Source organism: Sarcophilus harrisii, chromosome 4 (assembly GCF_902635505.1).
Source record: "Sarcophilus harrisii chromosome 4, mSarHar1.11, whole genome shotgun sequence".
Taxonomy (NCBI): domain Eukaryota; kingdom Metazoa; phylum Chordata; class Mammalia; order Dasyuromorphia; family Dasyuridae; genus Sarcophilus; species Sarcophilus harrisii.
Window position 1 is genome coordinate 218713751 of NC_045429.1, and position 22715 is coordinate 218736465.

A 22715-nucleotide genomic window follows, 5' to 3' on the forward strand; every position below is an offset into this window, starting at 1 on the left:
AACCATATGGAGCAGTAGAAATGCCAAGTCTGTACATATACTCTGAAAGGATTTTTTACTTAATCAAGAGAAATGGGCTGATTTAAAGGAGAATAATCTAATAAATTCTATGTCTAAAATGGGTTTTGGAATAGATCACAGTTAATTATTTAGTAAAAGCAATTCAATTCACTTGAGTAAACATTTATTAAGCACCTACTTTGTGCCCCTCACTGTACTAAGTGCTGGGGAATATAAACAAGAAAACAAGACAGTCTTTGCCCTCAAGGAATTTATAATCTAATGGAATAAGAAGAAAAAAAAAGAAAGATGAGGGAGGGAGTTTGCTTACTAGGATGTACCCAAACATGGAGTCCAACTAAAGCAATACTGCTTGATGGAAAATAGAGAATATAAAAATTGACAGAATTGTGCCCAAGTATTTATTTCTTTAGTCTTATTCTCACTAATTATCAACCAAATAATACAGTTATTGGGGCAGCTAGATGGTTCAGTGGATACAACACTAGTCCTGAAGTCTGGAGAGCCTGAATTCAAATTGAGCCTGAGACACAACACTTACTAGCTATGTGACCCCGGCAAGTCACTTAATCCTAATTGCCTTGCAAAAACCCCACAAAATACAGTTATTTCCTAAGGTATAAATGAGTCACATTTCAAAAGGCACAAGTGTACTACATATTCTCATAGGATTGTGGTGTTCTTAACTTGGGATTTATGGACCCCTAGGTAGATTTCAAAAGATGAGAAAAAGTATATTTTTATTTCAATATGGTAGGTTTTCTTTGTAATAATATGTATTTTATTTTTATGAATTTAAGAGCATTATTTTCAGAAAGGATTCATAGATTTCAGTAGGCTTCAAAAGGGTACACACACACACACACACACACACACACACACACACAATTAAAGACTCCTTGTCATAGAGGGAATAGATCACATTCCAAGGGGCAACTAAGTTCTTTGCTTTTTAATCCCCTTTCCACTCAACAAACCTTTATTATCTACATCACAATTCAAAATTGCAGATATTAGTGAACTTGAGAACTAAATCATCATTTAGCTTAGTATCTTTTCTAATGCAATATGCACCCTTTGGCATATAGGGAATGGGAGATGTTTATGTCCCAAGCTTAGTTCCTTTAATTGCCTTTCTTCAACACATGGTAACAGGAGAACATAGCTGTTCCATGATGCTTGTGCTCTAGATATAATTGCTTTTTTGCCACAAGATCCTGATATATGTAAGAAGAGGACATGATTGTTTATGGCAACTTTATACTATTATTTGCAGTTATGTTAGTCTCTTATTATCCACTATATATTGAGAAAAACATGCAAAAACACTGAAGTTGCAAACTTGGTATATAAGACAGTACTTGAGGCTGTTTGCTGAATTGAATTGTATCAAATGTATGATTTCCCATTTCATTCATTCCTATTTCTCTTCTACTTTCTAAGTGAGGTACAGTAGGAAGTATAGTGATTTTGGACTTTAGAGCCCAGGGATTCAAATTCACTTCTATTACTTACTATGTACGTGATCTTGGATAAATAATTCATCTTGGGTGACAATTAAGTAATGCAGTGCTACCACTGGAGTAAGCAACGCTGAGTTCAAATCATACCTCAACACTGTAATCCCAAGCTAGTCACTTCTAGGAAAATTACCTATCTTTGCTCATTTCTTCATTTAGAAAATAGAAGTAATAATAGCACCAACTCTTCAGAGTTCCTGTGAGGATCCTGTGAAGGTGAGATGACATATGTAAAGCACTTTGCTTTAAAGTGCTCTATACATGCTATCATTTAATTTCTTTGTAGGGTTCCTTATCAGTAAAGTGAAGGGGTTAAATTATATGTTCTCTTTTGGTCTCTCGAAATTCTAGACTTATGGTTCTATGGGTGACACAGTGAATAGAATGATAGCCCTGGAGTGAGGGAGATCAGTCTTCATGAGTTCAAAGCTGGACTCAGACTGGGAAAATTACTTAATCCTGTTTGTCTTAGTTCCTTATCTGTAAAATGAGCTGGCATACCACTACAGTATCTTTCTCAAGAAAACCCTTACAAGGGTTTTGCAATAGCAAGGTGGCACAGTGGATAGATTACTGGGCCTGAGGTTAGAAAGATTCATTTTCCTGAATTCAGACCTGGCAAATATTTAAAGTGTGATCCTGGGCATATCACTTATTTCAGTTTGCCTCAGTTTCCTTATATGTAAAAGGAGCTGGAGAAGATGGCAAACCTGTCCTGTATCTTTGCCATAAAGATTCAGGACTGAAAATGACTGAACAAGGGATCCTGTACTCAATGTTCTGTTGTAGTCACTGACCTTTGGGTACATAAGGAAAGTGTACCATGAGGATTTGAGAACAATTTTATGACTTGCCACTCCCAGTTCTTGGATCCACAGTATCAGCAAGAAGAAAATATAGGTAATTGGAAGTATTTCTCTTCTCAACCAGAACTTTAGACAACTTGAGTCAATGCATCTGGGCCATAGGAGTTGAGAAATATTTTTATTCTTAGAATTCATCAAGAGACCTGTTGAACAACCAGCTTGAATGGACAGTCATTTATGTATGGATGTGTGAAATATGAAAGTTTGTTTTTCAGAGGAGCATAGGTATAGATGAAAGAACCTTTGATTTGAAATTAGCAGAACTAAGTTTGAATGCCCGCTCCAACGTGTATTTACTTAGTGATTTGGGAAACGTTTCTTTATACTCTGGTTTCCAGATCCCTTATCTATAAAACAGGGATAGTAATATTTATGCTGCCTATTTAAAAGGATGTTGTGGTAACTACATAAAATTTAGGTGCCATAAAATGACACCTAAAACTATGATTATTCAAGAGATGCCTATGTGATGTTTTGTTCTTTTTACATTCTTGTCATCATTGTGTCTGTTGTTTTCCTGGTTCTGTTTACTTCACCTTTCATCTTCTTATACTTCTTTGAATTCATTATATATAGTGCCCCAAAAGTCTTAGTTGAAGGTAAAAGTATTTATTCATTTAAGCAATTAAAATTTATCTGTTATATTAAAATATTTTAAATAAGCTGTTTTAAATAACTTTCAATAACTTCAGCTAAGATTTTTGGATCACACATTTTGTCTAGCCATTCCTCAGTCAATGAACATCTACTTTGTGCTCAATTCTTTCTTATCATAAAAATACTACTACAAATATTTTAATATGTGAATGATATATCTTTGACCACTTTGGAATATATACCAAACAGTGAGACTTCTGAGCCAAAGTGTATGGAGTTTGTAGTCACTTCTTAAAAAACATAATTCCAAATTGCTTTCCAGAATGGTTGATTCAAGTCATGACTGCACCAACAACATGAAATACTATACTTGTCTTTCTGCAGCTCCTCCATTATTGACTTATTTTCACCTTTTGCCATCTTTGCCAATTTACAGAGTAGAAGGTGAAATTTTAAAATGACTTTGAATTTATATTAGTAGATTTGGAACAATCTTTCACATTGCTGTAAATAATTAGTAAATATTTCAAGAATTTTTTGTTAATATTCTTTAGCCATTGGAGAATGGCTCAGTTTAATATATTTCTGTTAATTCTCTCCACATATTGAATATTAGATTCTTATTAGAGTTATGTGATTCAATAATTTTCCCCCAGTTGATCAGCTTCTCTTTTTTCCTAGTTACACTGATTTTATTCCTACAGAATCTTTTTATTTTTATGTAATCATAATTATCCATTTTATTTTGCTTTTAATTTTTAATGTTGCTTTTCCATATTGCTATAATAGAGTTCCATTGTTACTTGAAAAGAACAATTGAGTGGAAAATTGTACTTATCTCTCAGTTAATTATGCCAATAGTTGAAATCTGACTCATAATACCACAAAGCCAAGGAACCCTGCTCAGGTGGTGGCAGAATACCCTAATTGCAGGCAAAGTGACAGAGAGGAAATGAAAGTCTCTGGAGAGCTGAGTTTGCAAACGTATAAAGTAATGACAATAATGTCACAGATGGCTTTGCTAAATATTTTCTGGGTCAGTGCAAATTTCTGTGGGACAAATGGAGTAGATGGGAATCTAATGGTTTTGTTGAACCATATGCAACAACTTTTCAGTTTAAAGGTTGAAGGTCTCACTGGGGACAGCTTGAGGGCTCTTTCAGACCCAAGATTTTTAAAGAGAAAAATATTTCACCAATTGGAGGGATAAAACAGACAAGAGAGAATTAGCATAGATTTTCTTAGGAAGAAGGTCTCTAAGATGGTTGTTGTTGTTGATCTTAACGATAAATGCATTAGCTTCTCATGTTCATAAGCCATGAAAATCAACCAGAATCACTGAATGTTTAGAAAAAAAAAGTTTTCAAAAGAAAGAAAAAAGGAACAAAGATGTCTCTGAATGTGTATGATTCTAAGAAGGTAGAATTAAAAGGGATTTGTGGGGAGATTAATTGCATAATAAAAGTATCTAAAGTTACAAAATTATCTTTGAGCCTTTAGGATATGTGGATGTTGATAGGATTGGTTAATTTAAACATTTCCCTTCACTTGGGCTCTGACAATGATGCTTTCTCCTGAAAGCAGTCATGACCATAGTACCATGAAGGCCAATAATGAATGGTACAGACCTATCTCTTCGATACTGTAAGTTTTCAGGCATTGAAGCATGATGATCAAAATGGTAATGACAATGGGAAGGAAGGAGAAAGGCAACCCTTATAATAAATATTAGAAGGACTTGAGTTATGGCCTAGATTAGGGATTTCATTGGTATGGGGGAAACTCCCTGGTAAAGTTCCTGCAAGTTGCCATTTTTTTCTGAAATTTATAGGCTTACAGACATTCCATAGAATGTCTAGAGCACTGAGAGGCTAAACTTTTCTAGGGTCACATAGGAGAGAAGGAAGGAGAAGAGAAGAAGCATTTACTAAATGCCGAACACTTCACAAATATTCCATTTTGTTCTCACAACAATATTGGGAGGTAGGTTTTTTGATTATCTCTGATTTAGAGATGAGGGGGACAGAAGTTAAAGGATTTGCCTAGAGTTATACATCTAATAAGTGTCTGAGGCTGAATTTGAACTCCAATTTTCCCGTCCAGATCCAGTACTTTATCTAGTGTACTACCTAATTGCCCTTAGCCAGCATATGTCAAAGGCAGAACTTGTATACAAATTCTCCTGGTTATGAGGCCAATTCTCTAGACTTCACATTGCTTTTATAATAAAATTATGTCTTAATATAATTTAAAATATATTAAATGTTATACTTATATATTTTATAATTAAATGATAAATTAATGTAACTTATTCTGTCATTTTAATGTAACTTATATTATTATAATTTGATACAATTACCAAAATTAATTTCTAATGATTAAATGTGAATAATAATTATTTATATTTGTATAGGATTTTCATATATTTTCCCATTTGATCTTCTCAATAGTCCTAGAAGTTAGATAAGATATATGGGACTAACACTATGTTAGTGAAAATGTTAGTACTGGAGTCCAGGTCTCCAGATTTCTAGTTCAGGACCCATTTCAGAATACCAGGAAAAAAAGCAGTCAGCAATAGATGGAAGTCCAAGGGACTGAACCATATAGTAGACATTTTGGTGGGTAGGCTAGGAGACTAGAGAAGTGGGAAATAATTTGGCAATAAGTTTTCAGATACTAGCTGAGCTCTGAATGAGACTGGGAAGAAAATAGTCTTTGAATCATTTAAGAAATAATAGGGAAAAATGCTTAACATGGCTTGAAAAATTTTAAATGGACATTGAAAATGTACAAGTCATGACTGAAAAGCAAACCCAGAACTATCTCAAAGGGAGAGAAAAGGAACAGGATTCTATATAAGGCTTTCTATTTTGTAAACATTTTCAGAGAAGAGAAAGTGTTGCTAGAAAGGTCAGAGTTAGGGAAGACAGGACAGCTAATGACCTAATTATTAGATGGAAACAGATGGAATCTAAACAGGAAGCAGGTCACTTCATATTCATTGGTCAAATTTTTAAAGAAATGAGTACAATAAATTGTAAGACTATCCTGTTTGTTTACAACAGTCAAATCAGTATAGTCTTTTTGAAACATTTCTTGAAAACATTTGCCTAGTCTTGGATAAAGCTTGCTTGTGTAGAGTTGTTTACAGTTTGTCTATGAGCTCCATGAGAACAGGAACTATATTTTGCCTTTCTTTTATCCTTAATATGCCTAGGGCATTTTGGACACTTAGTAAGTAATTAGCAAATGCTAACTGACTAAGGACTGACCTAATCTATCTGACTGATATTCTATTTTATAGAGATGCAGAATTTAAGAGTATATAAACTATGTTACTTTAAGATGCCCGAATGACCATGAAGTTTTTGAAGACATCATAATGTTACATAAAACCTGGGGAAACTAAGCAATGTAGCATTTTAAACTAATATGATAATTATCCTTTACTATCTCAGATAGGATCTCTTAGAAACTTTATAGAGTCAAAGACAATCTTGTGAATAAAGTATATAAATAAATATTAATAACTATTATAATAAATATACATTGTGAATAAAGTAAATAAATCAGTTTTGTAAAGAAATAAATATTATAAATAAAGTCTTGGGAAAAGAGTACTGGACAGAAATTGAAAACTAATTCAAGAGCCAGCAATGAAATTTATAAACTGTATGACTATGGGTATGTAAAGCTCTCTGAGCCATGGGCTCCTCACTCTTAAAATGGGAACAATAATGCTCATTCCAACTGCTTTAAAAACTTCTCAATTTTCTTTTTTTTTACAATTTTTTATTTAATCCACTTCATACAAGAAAGGGGTTTTGTAAACCATTGTGCACTGTGTAGATCTAAGTTGCTTATCATTGTTATCATCATCATCATCATCATCAATTTCAATAGTAATCATTGGATCCAAATATCTCATTTTACAATAAAGGATACTAGGGCCCAGCTAAAATCAATAATTCATTCAAGATTATATAAGCAATGAGCAGTACTCTGAATTTTTTAATGTCACGACCAACATTCTTTCTTCTATAACAGCGAGTTAAGACATTTTAATTTCTAAATCATGCAAACAAAAGCTCTTGGGGGGGCATGTCAAGAATTTTTAAGACTGCATGAAAATTTTGTTGTATATTGAAAAGAATAGCAAGTTGTATATAATAGATTTGCAATTTCATGTGTAATCACAATTTTTGTACTATATTATAGAAATGCTAGTTTTATTTTCTATAAATTAAATTTCTTAAAAGAATGCAAAGGGTCTTAAGACAAAAAAATAGTTCTATGCTTCTGACTTTCCCAAGTCCCATTCCTAAACATTCACCCACAGAATGGTGTATGAAAATTCATCTAGCCATCTCTGAGAAAGTAGTTGGATCATCTTTCTCTCCATTCATTCTGCCCAGCAGAAGTTTATATTCAATCATTGCCAGCTTAGCGGGTGGAGTGAGACCATTACTGGCAATCAATGATATTTGCTCAAATGTTAAGTATTATATTATCCTGGGCAAAGAAAGGGGTAATAATATCATTGATCATGGTCCTGTAAGTCAGTCAGTTAGAAGTAACTTCAATAATTTATCATATGGTTTTTGGAGATTTTGAAATGGGAGTCAGAGCTAAAATTAATCAGCTATAATTATCATGCCTAATTTCATTAAGTGTTCTGTTTACCATTTTGTATTACTTGGACAAATTTTGAAGATTGAACTTTGAGACAAAAAAAAAAACAAAAAACACATAGCATAAAACCCCAAACCAAAAACTAGATAAAAGATTTATGCTCCCATCTTGGACTCAAAGCAAAAAAAGTGTTTGGTTTGAAATGTGGCAATCAGTTCTTCCTCTGAACATGTAACTCAGCAGCAAAATAAAAATTTTGTAAAAGATTTTGCCAGTTCTTGGGCATGCATTTCATTCATTATCTTTCTCCTATTTAAAAAACAAAATGAGGAGGGGGAGAAGTAATTTCACTCTTTCCACACCAGAATTCCAACAGCACATTTTTCAGGCTCACTGATCAGATTAAATACCCCCTTACTTCCAAATAGCAAAGATCAACGTAGTACATATGTTTTGATATAGTTCTAATCTTATCTTTAGTTATGGAGTCAACCCACCCCTCTGGGGACATGCCCAACTCCTGTTTTCATTAACTTCTTTTCCCCTTGGGTTCATATGGATATTCAGATTATGCTAAAGTGGATGCTACACTCATTATTCCTTCTGGATTGGGTGAATCACCATCTGCAGATATCATGTAAGTGATAATCTTGGCATTGACCCAAGATCTACCTTTGCAACCACGAGTGTTCTCTCTGAGATCTGCCATCTGGACTTTTCTTAAGCCAGTGAGGGGAAAAAAGCATGTGTGTGTGTGTGTGTGTGTGTGTGTGTGTGTGTGTGTGTGTGTGTATGTGTAAGGGGGGAGGTTCTGGGTTTTGTTACGAATATATATGATCACATTAAAATTGAATTGCAATATTTTAAATCAAAACCTTTTCTGCTTCAGCCCAAGAAAAGGCATAAATTTTAACTTTTTTTTGTCTCTGACTTCATGTATCTTAGTCATCAGTTACTGCAGGGATTTTAAGCCTCCTGCATTCTTTTAGGAGAGAAATAGAAAAAACAATTTGATGATTTAAAAAAAAAATTAAATATTTTATAGGACTGTGGACTGGATTTAATTTTTTCCCTTCTTTTTTAAAAATTTTTTTATTTAATTAAAAAAAATTTAATAGCTTTTTATTTACAAGTTATATGCATGGGTAATTTTACAGCACTGACAATTGTCAAATCTTTTGTTCCAATTTTTCTCCTCCTTCCCTCCACCCCTTCCCCTAGATGGCAGTATGACCAATACATGTTAAATATATTAGAGTATAAATTAAAAACAAAATAAGTATACATGTCGAAACCATTATTTTGCTGTCGAAAAAGAATTGGACTCTGAAATATTGTACAGTTAGCCTGTGAAGGAAATTAAAAATGTAGGCAGGCAAAAATATAGGGATTGGGAATTCAATGTAATGGTTCTTAATCATCTCCCAGAGTTCTTTCGCTGGGTGTAGTTGGTTCAGTTCATTACTGCTCCATTAGAACTGATTTGGTTCATCTCATTGCTGAAGATGGCCATGTCCATCAGAATACATCCTCATACAGTATTGTTGTTGAAGTATATAATGATCTCCTGGTCCTGCTCATTTCACTCAGCATCAGTTCGTGTAAGTCTCTCTAGGCCTTTCTGAAATCATCCTGTTGGTTGTTTCTTACTGAACAATAATATTCCATATTATTCATATACCACAATTTATTTAGCCATTCTCCAATTGATGGGCATCTACTCAATTTCCAGTTTCTGGCCTGGATTTAATTTTTAATGATTGAGACATGAATCCATCTTTGTTATGATCTCAGAAATGCTGAAAAACATTTCTAGTCTTAATGATTCCATATACAATGTCTTATTACTGAGCTCCCTAGGAAAAAATGAATGGTTGACTGGACTCAGGTCATCCTGATTTCAAGATATTCACTGCCCCACTTATCTGCCTTCAGATGTATTTCATTGTTGTCTTCCCCCCCCCAAAAAAAACCCCAAAACGATTATGGTCATTATTTTTTTCTTGGTGGTTCTTTTCTTGGTTGTCATGTTGTTTTCTTGTTTCTGTTTATAATAATAATATTTAGAATTACTACAGTGTTTTAAGGTTTCCAGAATGCTTCACATATCACATTTGATGCTTATTCATATAATTATTCTAAAACTTCTAATTCTTCCCATTCAAGTGAAATAATATTTGTCAGGCACTTAGCATAGTAACTAGCATATAGTAAGTGCTCAAAAAGTGCTTGTTTTCTTCTCCTTCTTTATAGTGTAATAATATTCCATTATTAGTACACCACAGTTTGGTCAATCTTTCACTGAACAATGGGTAATAAAGAAAATTAACTAAATCATGTTAAACCTAGAAAAGATCACCTTTAAGGACTTATCTCACTCTAAATCTTCTGATCCTATATGGGGACCTGATCTACAGAAATGCAACTATCTTTAGCTCAATAACATTTCAATACTAGTTTAAATTAAGTTTGGTAATTATAGATGTCTAATTTTAGTTTAGTTTCAAATTAGAAGTAATCTATTGGGGGAATTAATTTTAGTATTTTTCTAAAATAATTTCTTATATTGAAGATGAAACCCTGACCCAAATAAATCAATTTTGTTCCAGTTTTTGCTACCACAAAGAGGTCCATTAAGAATATGTTGCTATATATGGAATTTTTCTTTGCCCTCATTGGGGTATATGCCTTGTAGCAGAATCATTAGGTCAAGATGTTAGTGACTTTTCTTCTGTATTTACCAAATTGTTTTCTAGAATGGTTAGATCAATTCTCTATTCTACTAAAAGTTTATTAAACTATCAGTCTGTCTATAGCTTCTTCAATATTAAATATTTCCCTTTTATTGCATCATTGCCATTTTGAGGAATATGAAAGGAAATCTTAGAGTTGTTTTAATTTATATTGCTTTAATTATTAGTGACTTAGAAGTTTTTTTTTCACATGGCTATTTGATCGTTTACATTTTTTATTCTGAAAATCATTCATCTCTTTTCATTTATCTATTTGGGATATTGGTTCTTAGTCATACATAAACACATACACATACATCATATTATTTTTTATAGCTTTTTTATTTACAAGATATATGCATGGGTAATTTTTCAGCATAGACAATTGCAAAATCTTTTGTTCCAATTTTTCCCCTCCTTCCCCTCACCCCCTCCCCCAGATGGCAGGTTGACCAATAATAATACATCATATTCTTAAAAGAGATATTTTATATAATTTTTTAATTGACAAGTTTCTTGTATCTTAGCTTCATTTTAAGTTGTTGTTATTGTTTTAAATTGCGTGATCCCTATGATTTCCCGGAGGCATCAAACTGAAATTTTGGCACAATATTTTACACTAACTGCTTTATCTTTATAGAGGAACCAGCAAAATTATTTTTTCCTATTTGAGCTCAATTCTATTATACAACTGATAAATTTGTTAGTTAAAAAGGAATAAAAAATTGGAAAGTAAAATGATGATTAAGCATATTATAGAAAGAGTGGCTTTGTCAGTACTTGCATTTTTCCACACTTTCTTGGGGTGAATAATTCTTGAATTGATGAATTTTTAAAAATGATTCATGGGATGTTTTTTCCTGTAAATTTACATGCCCATTGATCCAGGTAAGGCCTTGAATTCATAAACCATAGAAATATTTCTTTCAAATATCACTATTCAGGCTTAGTTCTGCTCTGTCGCTCATTTGATTTCACATTTCAAATGAAATTCTTCTATACTAAAAATAACTTTTTTGTTTTTTAAATGTTGAGACACTGAAGCTAAAGACCCCAATTTGACAGAGTAATTAGTTGGTCAACTGCTTTTTTTCATCAAATAAATTACTTTTCTGTCAAGTGACAACAAATGTAATTTGAACAGAGATTAATTACATAATAATTATGCTTGATATAATTTGTTAAATAGAGGAATTTTATGTGAAATAAGAGATTCTCAAATTTATACAAATAAGAGCAGATGGTGAACAGCTAGTTTTAATTAAATTAGGTTTGGTAATTATAAATGATTAATTTTAGGTTGTATTCAAATTTAGAAGGATCTATTAGGGAGTCTTATTTTTAGTATCTTTATTGGGATTTTAGCTTATTGTTGTGATCTAAAAGTTCTAATACTTGGAATCAAATGAATGAATCCTTAATTTTGATTAGGTAAATTAGATTCCAGAAAATACCAAAGATATTCATGGGATCTCTTTCCCTTTGGATCTTTCAAAATAGATCAAATACCTACAAAGGATGATAATACAAAGTCGCAACTTAGAGACCACCTATCTAATATAGCCATAATTTATCAGTAACTTTGTTTATAGAGAATGAAAGATAAGTAGCCTAGAAGATCTTTATAATACCATGGGAAATTTACTATAATTAGAGAATTAAATGTTACATATAAACTATACCACAAAAATTTAAAGAGGGTTTTCCTCCTACTTTTGATAGAAAAGATTTTCTAATAACTTTTGGAATAAACTTTGAAGGTAAAAGAATCACTTCAATTTATTATAAGGACCCTCAGAAATAGGAGCAGCTACATCGTACAGTGGGTAGAGCAGTGGCACTAGAGTCAGTAGGACATGAGTTCAAAGCTCACCTCAGATACTTTCTAGCTATGTGATCCTGGGCAAATCACTTAACCCTAATTGCTGAGAGAGAGAGAGAGAGAGAGAGAGAGAGAGAGAGAGAGAGAGGGGAAGAAGAAGAAGAAATAATTTAGGAAATGAAATACAACAAGGCATAATGAATAGCATACTGGCTTTAGTCAGGAACCCATGTACAAATCCTGTCTTTGGTATATATTATTTGCATGACCATGCACAAAGTAGTTATTATTTACATGTTTATACATATACACATTCTCTCCCCTAAGAGAATACAAATGAAGGACAAACAACAGCTATAAATTCCTTGAGGGCAGGGCCCATTTCATTTTTACCTTTGTTATCCCAGTGTTTATTCTATTCCTCTCACAAAGTAGACACTTAATAAATGTTATTAATCAACTGGCACTAAGTGGCCAAGACAATTTTCCAAGTTGCCTTTGAGTTGCCCCCAGCCATAGTAGGTACTACTACTGATTCGTAAGTCCCCAACTGGAAATATTCATTCACTCCCAACTTTATCCTTTTTCTGGACTTTACTTCCTCACCACCAGATTTGCCTGTTATCTCTTACTACCCTTGCACAATCCTTGCTTTCTAGCTGCCCTTTAATTTTTGTCTTCCCTAGTGAGAATGTATAATCTTTAAGAGTTGGGATTAATAAACAATAGTTTTTTTTTTATATTTATATCTCTAACTCTTAGCACAGTGCTTGACACATAGTAATTGCTTGCTTAATAATAAATACTAACTTGTTCTATCTTTTATTGATCTCTTTCTATCATCTAGCATTTATTTATCTTTCACCTACCTATGTAAGATAAGAGCAGTTGCTGATTTTTATCAGTGGAGGCAATTTGAGTTTCCTATACAGATGAAATTACAGGTCTTCCCCCATTTCCAAAGAAAGTCATAAAAATATGAGCAGGCAGAGTCACTTATGAGAAAAATAAATAAATCAGCTTCTGATAGTGCAAAAGAAATGAGTTATCTTGTTCTTACCTGACCTATATTTTATCTTAGTTTTACTCTAAAGTGTCCAATAATCAAAGATCATGTTAGGCTAATTGACATAGTGGAAAAAAGCCCTAGATTTCGCATCTGAGAATTGAGGAACTTGTATTGTGACTGTATGAATGTGGACAAGTCATGTGGACAAGTTATTAACTCTGCTTAGGAATCCATTTGCTTATGTGGATGAATAACTAAATTTTGTCTTACTTAATATAATTTATTAAGCCCTAGATTTCACATCAGAAAATTGAGGAACTTGTATGGTGACTGTATGAATGTGGACAAGTTATTTACTCTGCTTAGGAATCTATTTGTTTACTTGGGTGAATAACTTAAATTTTGTCAGGGAATAGCTAGATCTCAGCCCTCAGGCTCATACAGCCTCTAGGGACTTGCTCTTCTTGAAACATTTGTCCTGAAACACTGTCACAGTAGTAGAGATGCTCTAGAGTTTTTTAATCCTTGCTTTTCTAAGTAGATGGCTGTTAGTTTATACAGAAGATGGATCCCTCAACTTAGAACCAGAAAATTCTGAGTTCATATCTGACCTGAGACACTTACTAGTTATGTTAATTTGGACAAGTCAGTTTGGGTTGCCTTAGTTTACCCAATTATAAAATATACTATTATAATAGTATCTATCATGCAGGCTTGTTGTAATAATCAAATGAGATGATATTTGCAAAATGCTTAGCATAGCACCTGCCTGTAATAGGCTCTCTATAAAGATTTGTTTTCCTTTCCTATTCCTTCCTCCTAAACAAGGAGAATTAATATAGTTATCATTGGAGCAGAGGTCCTTTGACCAAAGAATGAAGGACATGGATCAGGACTTGGGCCCATTAGGTCTCTAGAAACTTGACATCTGCTCTGTTCTCTTTCTAGAACCTCTTTCTTGGTTATCGAATCAGTTTCTACTGACCCAGTTAATATTAATTATGTAGAATGCTTTGGGATCTTTATATTTAGCCCTAGTGTCTCCTGAACTCTAACCATAAATCTCATATTACTTATAAGAAAGACCAAATGAATGTTTTATAGATATCCCAACAAATCCAAAATGGAACTTACCATCTTTACATATAACCATATTCCTCTGTCTTCCCAATTTTTGTTGAAGGGACCATTGTCTTCTGAATCACCTGAATCCCTGACTCTCACTCATCTTTCCTAGCCAGTAAATTGGCAAGTCTTGTCAGTATATGACAAGATATCTTATAGCTCTACAATATATCTCACGTCTATCTCTTCTTCACACTACCCAAATTTTAGACTTGAACACCTTTGATCTGAATTATTTTGATAATGGTTTCTCTTCCTTATGCATCTTCCCTCCCCAGATGCATTTTCCACTCAGCTACCAAATTGGGGTTCCTAAAGCACAGGTCTGACTTCTATTCAAGAAGTCTTAGAAGCTCCTTCTTTCCTCTAATGGAATATAAGCTCTTCTGTTTTTTAAGCCCTTTGCAATGATTTTTTCCACATCAAGGGGGTTCCATATTATCCCTGTGATATGGAAAAGCCACATAAAATCTTTTGGCTCTTCCTCTGTAACAGGGACGTCAGAATTTTTTTTCCTTTTTCTTTTATGGGGTGTTTATAGTAAACACCCCATTGTAAAATTGGGGTTAAGTATTTGGTCATAGACTATATGTAAGTCAATTGTAAGGGAAAATACTGTGGTTTCTGCAAAACTCCTCCAAAAATCCTATTTACAAAAAATTCTTATGCCAACCTGCAATATATCAATGCTTTTCTGACTCTTATAATTCCTAATTTTTTTTCTAGAATTTTCATGATCAGGATCTGGGAAATTGACCCACTTTATCAACCAAACAAACAACATATTAAACAAGCAATCAATTAACAAGTGTGAATTTAAAACCCATGCAAGACTATAAACTAGAAAGGCAATTGATTTGCTTACAGTGAGCACCTTTCTGGATAAATCTTTTCATAAGCTCTAGATGGCAGATTGCCTGGTATGTAGAAGACACATAATAAATTCTTTTTTCTTTTTTTTTTTTTGAGAGATTTATTAAAGGAGGATTGATGAACATAGAATTAGATCAAGTTAATTCCTAGTTTCCCTGGCTTCCTTCAAGTTCTAGCTAAAATCCTTCTAAAGGAAGTGTTTTCATTCTAGTATCCTTCCCCTGATGATTGTTTCCTATTTATTTTTTTTTTTATTATAGCTTTTTATTTACAAGATATATGCATGGGTAAACTTTCAACATTGACAATTGCAAAACCTTTTGTTCCAATTTTTCCCCTCCTTCCGCCTAACCCCTCCCCAAATGGCAGGTAGACCAATACATGTTAAAAATGTTAAAGTATATGTTAAATACAATATATGTATACATATCCATACAGTTATTTTGCTGCACAAGAAGAATCGGACTTTGAAATAATAATTAACCTGTGAAGGAAATAAAAAATGCAGGCGGACAAAAATAGAGGGATCGGGAATTCTATGCAGTGGTTCATACTCATTTCCCAGAGTTCTTTCCCTGGGTGTAACTGGTTCTATTCATTACTTCACAATTGGAACTGATTTGGTTCATCTCATTGTTGAAGAGGGCCATGTCCATCAGAATTGATCATCATATAGTATTGTTGCTGAAGTATATAATGATCTCCTGGTCCTGCTCATTTTACTCTGCATCAGTTCATGTAAGTCTCCAGGCCTTTCTGAAATCATCCTGCTGGTCATTTCTTACAGAACAATAATATTCCATAACATTCATATACCATAATTTATTTAGCCATTCTCCAATTGATGGTCATCCACTTAGCTTCCAGTTTCTGGCCACTATAAAGAGGGCTGCCACAAACATTCTTGTACATACAGGTCCCTTTCCCTTCTTTAAGATCTCTTTGGGATATAAGCCCACTAGTAGCACTGCTGGATCAAAGAGTATGCATAGTTTGATAACTTTTTGAGTATAGTTCCAAATTGCTCTCCAGAATGGTTGGATCTGTTCACAACTCCACCAACAATGCATCAGTGTCCCAGTTTTCCCACATCCCCTCTAATATTTGTCACTATCTTTTCCTGCCATCTTAGCCAGTCTGAGAGCTGTGTAGTAGTATCTCAGAGTTGTCTTAATTTGCATTTCTCTGATTAATAATGATTTGGAGCATCTTTTCATATGGCTAGAAATAGTTTCAATTTCTTCACCCGAGAATTGTCTGTTCATATCCTTTGACCATTTATCAATTGGAGAATGGCTTGATTTCTTATAAATTAGAGTCAATTCTCTATATATTTTGGAAATGAGGCCTTTATCAGAACTTTTGAGTGTAAAAATATTTTCCCAGTTTATTGCTTCCCTTCTAATCTTGTCTGAATTAGTTTTGTTTGTACAAAATCTTTTTAATTTGATATAATCAAAATTTTCTATTTTGTGATCAATAATGATCTCTAGTTCTTCTTTGATCATAAATTCCTTCCTCCTCCACAGGTTATTTATTTTGAAAATAACTTATTTGTACATAAAAGTCTACATGTTGTCTCCCTCCATTAGATTATAAACTCCCAGAGGTTAGTCTGTCTTTTGGCTTTCTTTGTATCCCCTTCACTTGGTTTAGTGCTGGGCATATAGCTAGTACTTAAAAAATGCTTGCTGGCTGACTGCCTGAGGCCAAAGGGAGTTAGATATTTAAAGAATATTTCCATCAAGTTGTGATAAACTGTGTTCTATGGCTATTTCTGTCTAAAATAATAGCGGCCACTGCAGAATCAGGGTACCCAGTTTTATTTATTACATTGGTTAAATCCCTATAAATGTAAAGCTTTCCTTATTCTATACCTCCTTTTTGTTTCTATTATTACACCATTCATTGCCTTCCTTCAATCAAATAAACATTCATAATACGTTGTTATTGTTCAGTTGTTTTTCAGCCATGTCTGAGTCTTTGTGACTAAATTTAGGGGTTTTTTTGGGCAAAGATACTGGAATGATTTGCCTTTTCCTTCTCCAGTTCATTTTACAGATGAGGAAACTGGGGCAAATAGGATTAAATAACTTGCTCAAGGTCACACAACTAATAAGTGTCACAGTCCAGATTTTAACTCTGGATAATTAGTCTTTTTGACTGCAAACCTGGCTTACATCCACTGCACCACCTAACTGTTCTTTCATAATATGTACAAATCTCAAATTTATGGATTACTTTTCATTAGTTAGATTTTTAGGTTGGCTGCTTCCTGAAGCTATACAGTAATTTAACCAACTTCTAATGACAATGTAAGATGAACAAAGTTGATAGTAGTATTTTTGGTAGCCACAGAAAATTCCATAAAAGTATCCATAGGGCAATTAGTAAGACAGATTTAGTTTCAGTTGGACTGGTTGGTAAGAAGATCTCAGTGAGATACTGTGGACCACAGAACACAAGGTCCATTGCAGGATTTAGACTAAGAGTCATCTGGGATTTAGTCACTGGGAAGAACAACATCTGGTAGCTTCTATTTTAGCTAATTGTTTTGGCTAATTACTCAACCAAATAGTTTTTACATTCTAAATCAGTATTCTGGTGCAAAACCCTGATTGTCCCATCTTAGTTATAGACTACTTCTGAAGAAATTGCCTCCAAAATCTGTACCCCCAACTTTTTCTTCATAAAGAACTACTTTTAACTTTCTTGACATCTTGGGATCACCTACCATAAGGTAGAAGGGAGATGCTAAGAGTGATTTGCTGACCAGGATGGTTATTTGCTGTTTTTTCTCTGCACTGACAATTCCTGTGGATCTCTAGGAGAGATGTGGCAGCTACAAATAGGTTAGAGTTTTTTTCCCTTGGCAGGACTTAAAAATTAACTATTAAATAGTAATCAAGTGGTTAAGGACCTCCATTTTAGATGTATAGATTCTTATTAACTCTTTTCTCAGGACATCAATCCCTGACCTTTAGCATAAATATTTTGGGGTGGGGCTTTTACCTTTTGAGTCTATGATTTTATGATTACTGATTATTATATACCCATACATCCACAAGACCAGTATGAGTTTTTTCTTGAAAATTATAATGTAGTGTACAGGGAACTCCAGAGGAAAAACATCATCCCTCATAGAAAATAGCTTTCCTTCTACTAACAATATGAGGAAAACAACTGCTTTCAGAGACAGTCACAGTTTGTAGCCTCTATGTCCACAGTGGACAGCACATGGGGCAAAGGGTGTTCACCCTCCTATTTAAGGCTTGGAGCTTTTTACTGCTTAGATATTATTTGAGATAAAGAACCAGAATTATATCAATATATCAATATCAATTGGAGACTATCCTATAGGACTATAGTGCAATAGATAGAGAACTGAGTCTGTAGTCAGGATGGCTCATTCTCCTGAGTTCAAATCTAGCATCAGATACTAACTGTATGACAACTCTATGCTTCAGTTTCTTCTTGTAAAATGAATTAGAGAAGGAAATGGTAGACCACTCTAATATGTTTACCAAGAAAATTCTAAATAGGGTCATGAAAGCTGGATTCAACTGAAAATGACTGAATAGTAGTAAAATGAGAGTATTTTCTACATTAATTAATAAGGATGAAGGAATATGGAATAGAGAAGTAGGAAAGAGGAGCAGGAAATTAGGACAATTAACAATAACAATATCATTCCAGCAAGAGACTGAAACCAAAGGTTGGCATCACACTTTTATTTTTAAGTTTTTATCAGCTGACATATAACTCATAATTTTTTGTAGATTTACAAGGAATCCTATAAGAGAGCTAGTGCTAGGAGTATTAATTTCTATTTTATAGATGAGGAAATTGAGGCACAGAGAGATTAAATAATTTGTCTATGGAATAACAAGATTATGCAATGATCAATTCTGATGAACATGGCTCTTTTCAACAATGAGATAATTCAGGTCAATTCCAATAGACTTGTGATGTAGTGAGCCATCTGCATCCAGATAGGAGACTGAATATGCATCACAACTTAGTATTTTCCCCTTTTTGTTGTTGTTTGCTTGCTTTTTGTTTTCTTTCTCATTTTTTCTTATTGATCAGATTTTTCTTGTGCAGTATAATAAATGTAGAAATATGTATAGAAGAATTGTACACAATTAACATATATAAATTACCTGCTGTTTAGGAGAAGGAAGAAGGGAGAAAATTTTGGAACACAAGGTTTTGCAAAGGTGAATGTTGAAAACTATCTTTGCTTGTATTTTGAAAATAAAAAGCTATTATTTAAAAAAATAAAAAAACAACAAAAAAAGATAATTTTTCTGTGGTCATACAATTCTCATTGTTCACTCCATACCCTATCACACAGCACTATTTCAGTGGGAGGGGAAAAAATCCAACAAAGAAATCATAAATGGGAAGAATCACTACTTTCAGCAAAACTTCTGTGTCAACAATTTGAGAGAATAAAATAAAAAAGAATGAACATTTTTTATTACCTCACAGGATTATTTAGGTTCAAATGAGTTAGTAGTTACAAAAAGCACTTAGCACAGCACCTGGCATATAGTAGGTACTATAAATGCTTATTCCCTTCTGCCCCTCCTTAGGCCTGAGCAAAAGTGGAGGGGATAGATTTAGGCTTTCAAAAGATGTGCTCAAGATGGTTCCCCCCCCCCCCCCCGCACACATCTTTTCTATTTGGAGAAGGTAACAATAGCACAGATTTCAATTTCTTAGCTGTTTCATTCATTCCCTAGAAACTGTGAGGAGACAAGATCTATAATGAACAGGTTGATACATTACAGCAGTTCGCTATAGTTCAGACAGTTTAAAACCTGGTAAAATTAATAAAAGGCACATCAAAGCATGCTTGTGCAATCTGTTAAAGGGATGGAAAATTGCATAACACTGAGGATCCAGCTTGTAATAAGACAGCACTAAGTGACAGACTCTCTTCACAAGTTTATGGTCACCTCTGGATGTCATTACTGAGCTTAATGAATCCCTTTAAGCATTTGTCCCCCTGGAATTTTTGTGGAGGCCATTTTCAGCCTATCACACAGATGGAATATTGGCAACCTTCCTCCTTCTCCAAAGGGCCATTTCCTTCACTATCAATTCTCATTTTGAGCAACTCTTTGTCCATTATATGTCTGGTACAAATCTTTTTCTCCACCTGCCTTTTTGTGTCAAAAAACTATGTTCTCTCCATGCTTTTTTTTTAATGCCATATCAACTATGTAAATCAGCACATCTTCTCTGGATTGATTTTCCTTTGTGAACCAAGAGTATAATTTACCATCTTTCTGTTTGTGAATTGGGAGTCCAATTTGAGCAATTGCATTGTGGAATCTTGGCGGCTATTTGAATTTCTATACAGTAGGTGTTCTTTCTTTGACTTGTCTCCGATCTCAATTTCCCTCTCCAGACAATTGATTCTGTGTTTTGAAATGGCATCGCTTACAGCATATTCTGGAGTTTTCAATATCAGAGTAAGTCAGTAGGAAATGCATCTACAATGTGACAGTTTCTCAACACCTTTGGAAGCAACATAATGCATTCACTCAGCAATTAAACCCCCTGTCTGAAATGGAAAATTGGAAACCTAACCATTACTGCTTTTATTTTACCATTAAAAAATTCTAGAAAATGGAATCAAACAATGCCTTTATATAGTGAATAGATTCTGAGTTTTGCAACTATAAAAAGTAATATATTATATAATGTACTTTTCGCATATGCATATATTATATGCATTACATATATATCAAAGCATATGTGGTAGACATGCATTTGTATATATTATATATATACACATGATTATATGTCTATATATTTGTCTGTATATATACATATATACTACAAAAATATAGTATATATGTATATATAGATATAACTGAGTGATTCACCAATACTTATGTACTTGAGAGACCTTGGGAGACCAATGAGATGATAATTTAAAAAAAACTCAGTCCTTCCTCTTGGTTACATGATGTGAGAGGCAAAGAGATGATGACCCCAGAATAACATTTTGTTTGCCAAGTTACACAGCCAGTATTTGTTGAGGCAAAGACACTTAGTGAAAACACAGCTACTAAGGGGGTCGCCCATGAGAGCATTCTAGTTGAGGGCAAGGTCCAACAACCTCACTGAGACCTAATGGTCTTTCCAAATGAGAGTTGCAGAAGCTGTGGTGAGCAGTTGCCATGGATGCAGGGAGAGAGATGCAGAGATGAGAAAAAGATGGGATGCTGAAGCTGAGAGGAGTGTCTGGGCAGAATCTGGTTTTGCTGAACTTGCCAGAGGGACAGATTCAAGATGGTATTTTCATTTCTCTCTTCCCTTTCCATTCTTCTCCTCAGAAAAGCATATATTTCTTCCAAAGTATTTCATGTATTTCTTTAAAGTTTCTTTTATACTTATTTTATATACATTCTAAAAAACAGTATTAAGATAAAATTATGGTTAACTAATATGCTATTGATTTGAATGTATTCATTTGATCAAAGGCTGCTAAAAAGGAGACTGTGGTTGATCAGGTAGATAAAGGGAACCATTTTTCTTTGGGACTGGCAGCTGGGGGTTCAACATAAACATAAGGAAATATTGCTAATTCATGTTATATAGTTTCCCCAAAGGAGAAAACAGGTGCACTGCAATTTCCATAGACACAAGGAGTTTAAGCCAAGCAGCTTGGTGTGGGCTGAGTCTGATACTTTCCCCCTTTCCCATTATTTCACACTGTACATCTTAAAAAATAATTTAAAAGTTTTTTTTTTCTTAAAAGGGAAAGCTACAAGACAGGATAAAGGGCACAGATTAAAGTAGAAAATTAGGATTCAAGGGCAGATATACAAAAAATGGATAGAGTCAATCAAGAGGGCATAATAGTTCTCCAGAGGCAACCATCAGCCCTGGCACACACTGGCAGAAGCATACAACAGTTAATCAATGAACATGGATAAAAGTCCTACTATGTGCCAGGCCTATTCTACTACTGTTAGAGATATACATAAACACACAAACATACATCTTGTAAAGAGGATTTTATAGTATACAGTGAATTAATCAGTAACAAAATACTGAAAAGCACAGAGCAGATAAAAAGCCTTTTGAGAACATTGCAAACTTTCTTACAAGTATCCAACTGAAAAAGATAACCTAGAAAAATTAATGACCAAGCTTTGTAAAAACATTTTCTTGTAAAAACATACTCCAAGGTTAGGGTTCCACAAAAATACATTTATTTTGTCTTTATATAATTACCAAATGATAATAAACTTTCAGATTTTGAAGCTCACTCTAATTAATCTATAGAAGATGTACATTTTATGTTTTTTAAATAAGTTTCCTATCTGATTATGTTGTCATGCTTTTTTATGGAATGATTGAAGAAAAAGAGATAAAAATATGGATCTGTCAGAAAATAAGTTCATCTAAGTATTAAAACTAATTTCAAGTTTTTAATAAGAGACTTATCTAGTTAACTAGAAATATGCCAACCTTTAAAATACATTAAGCAAA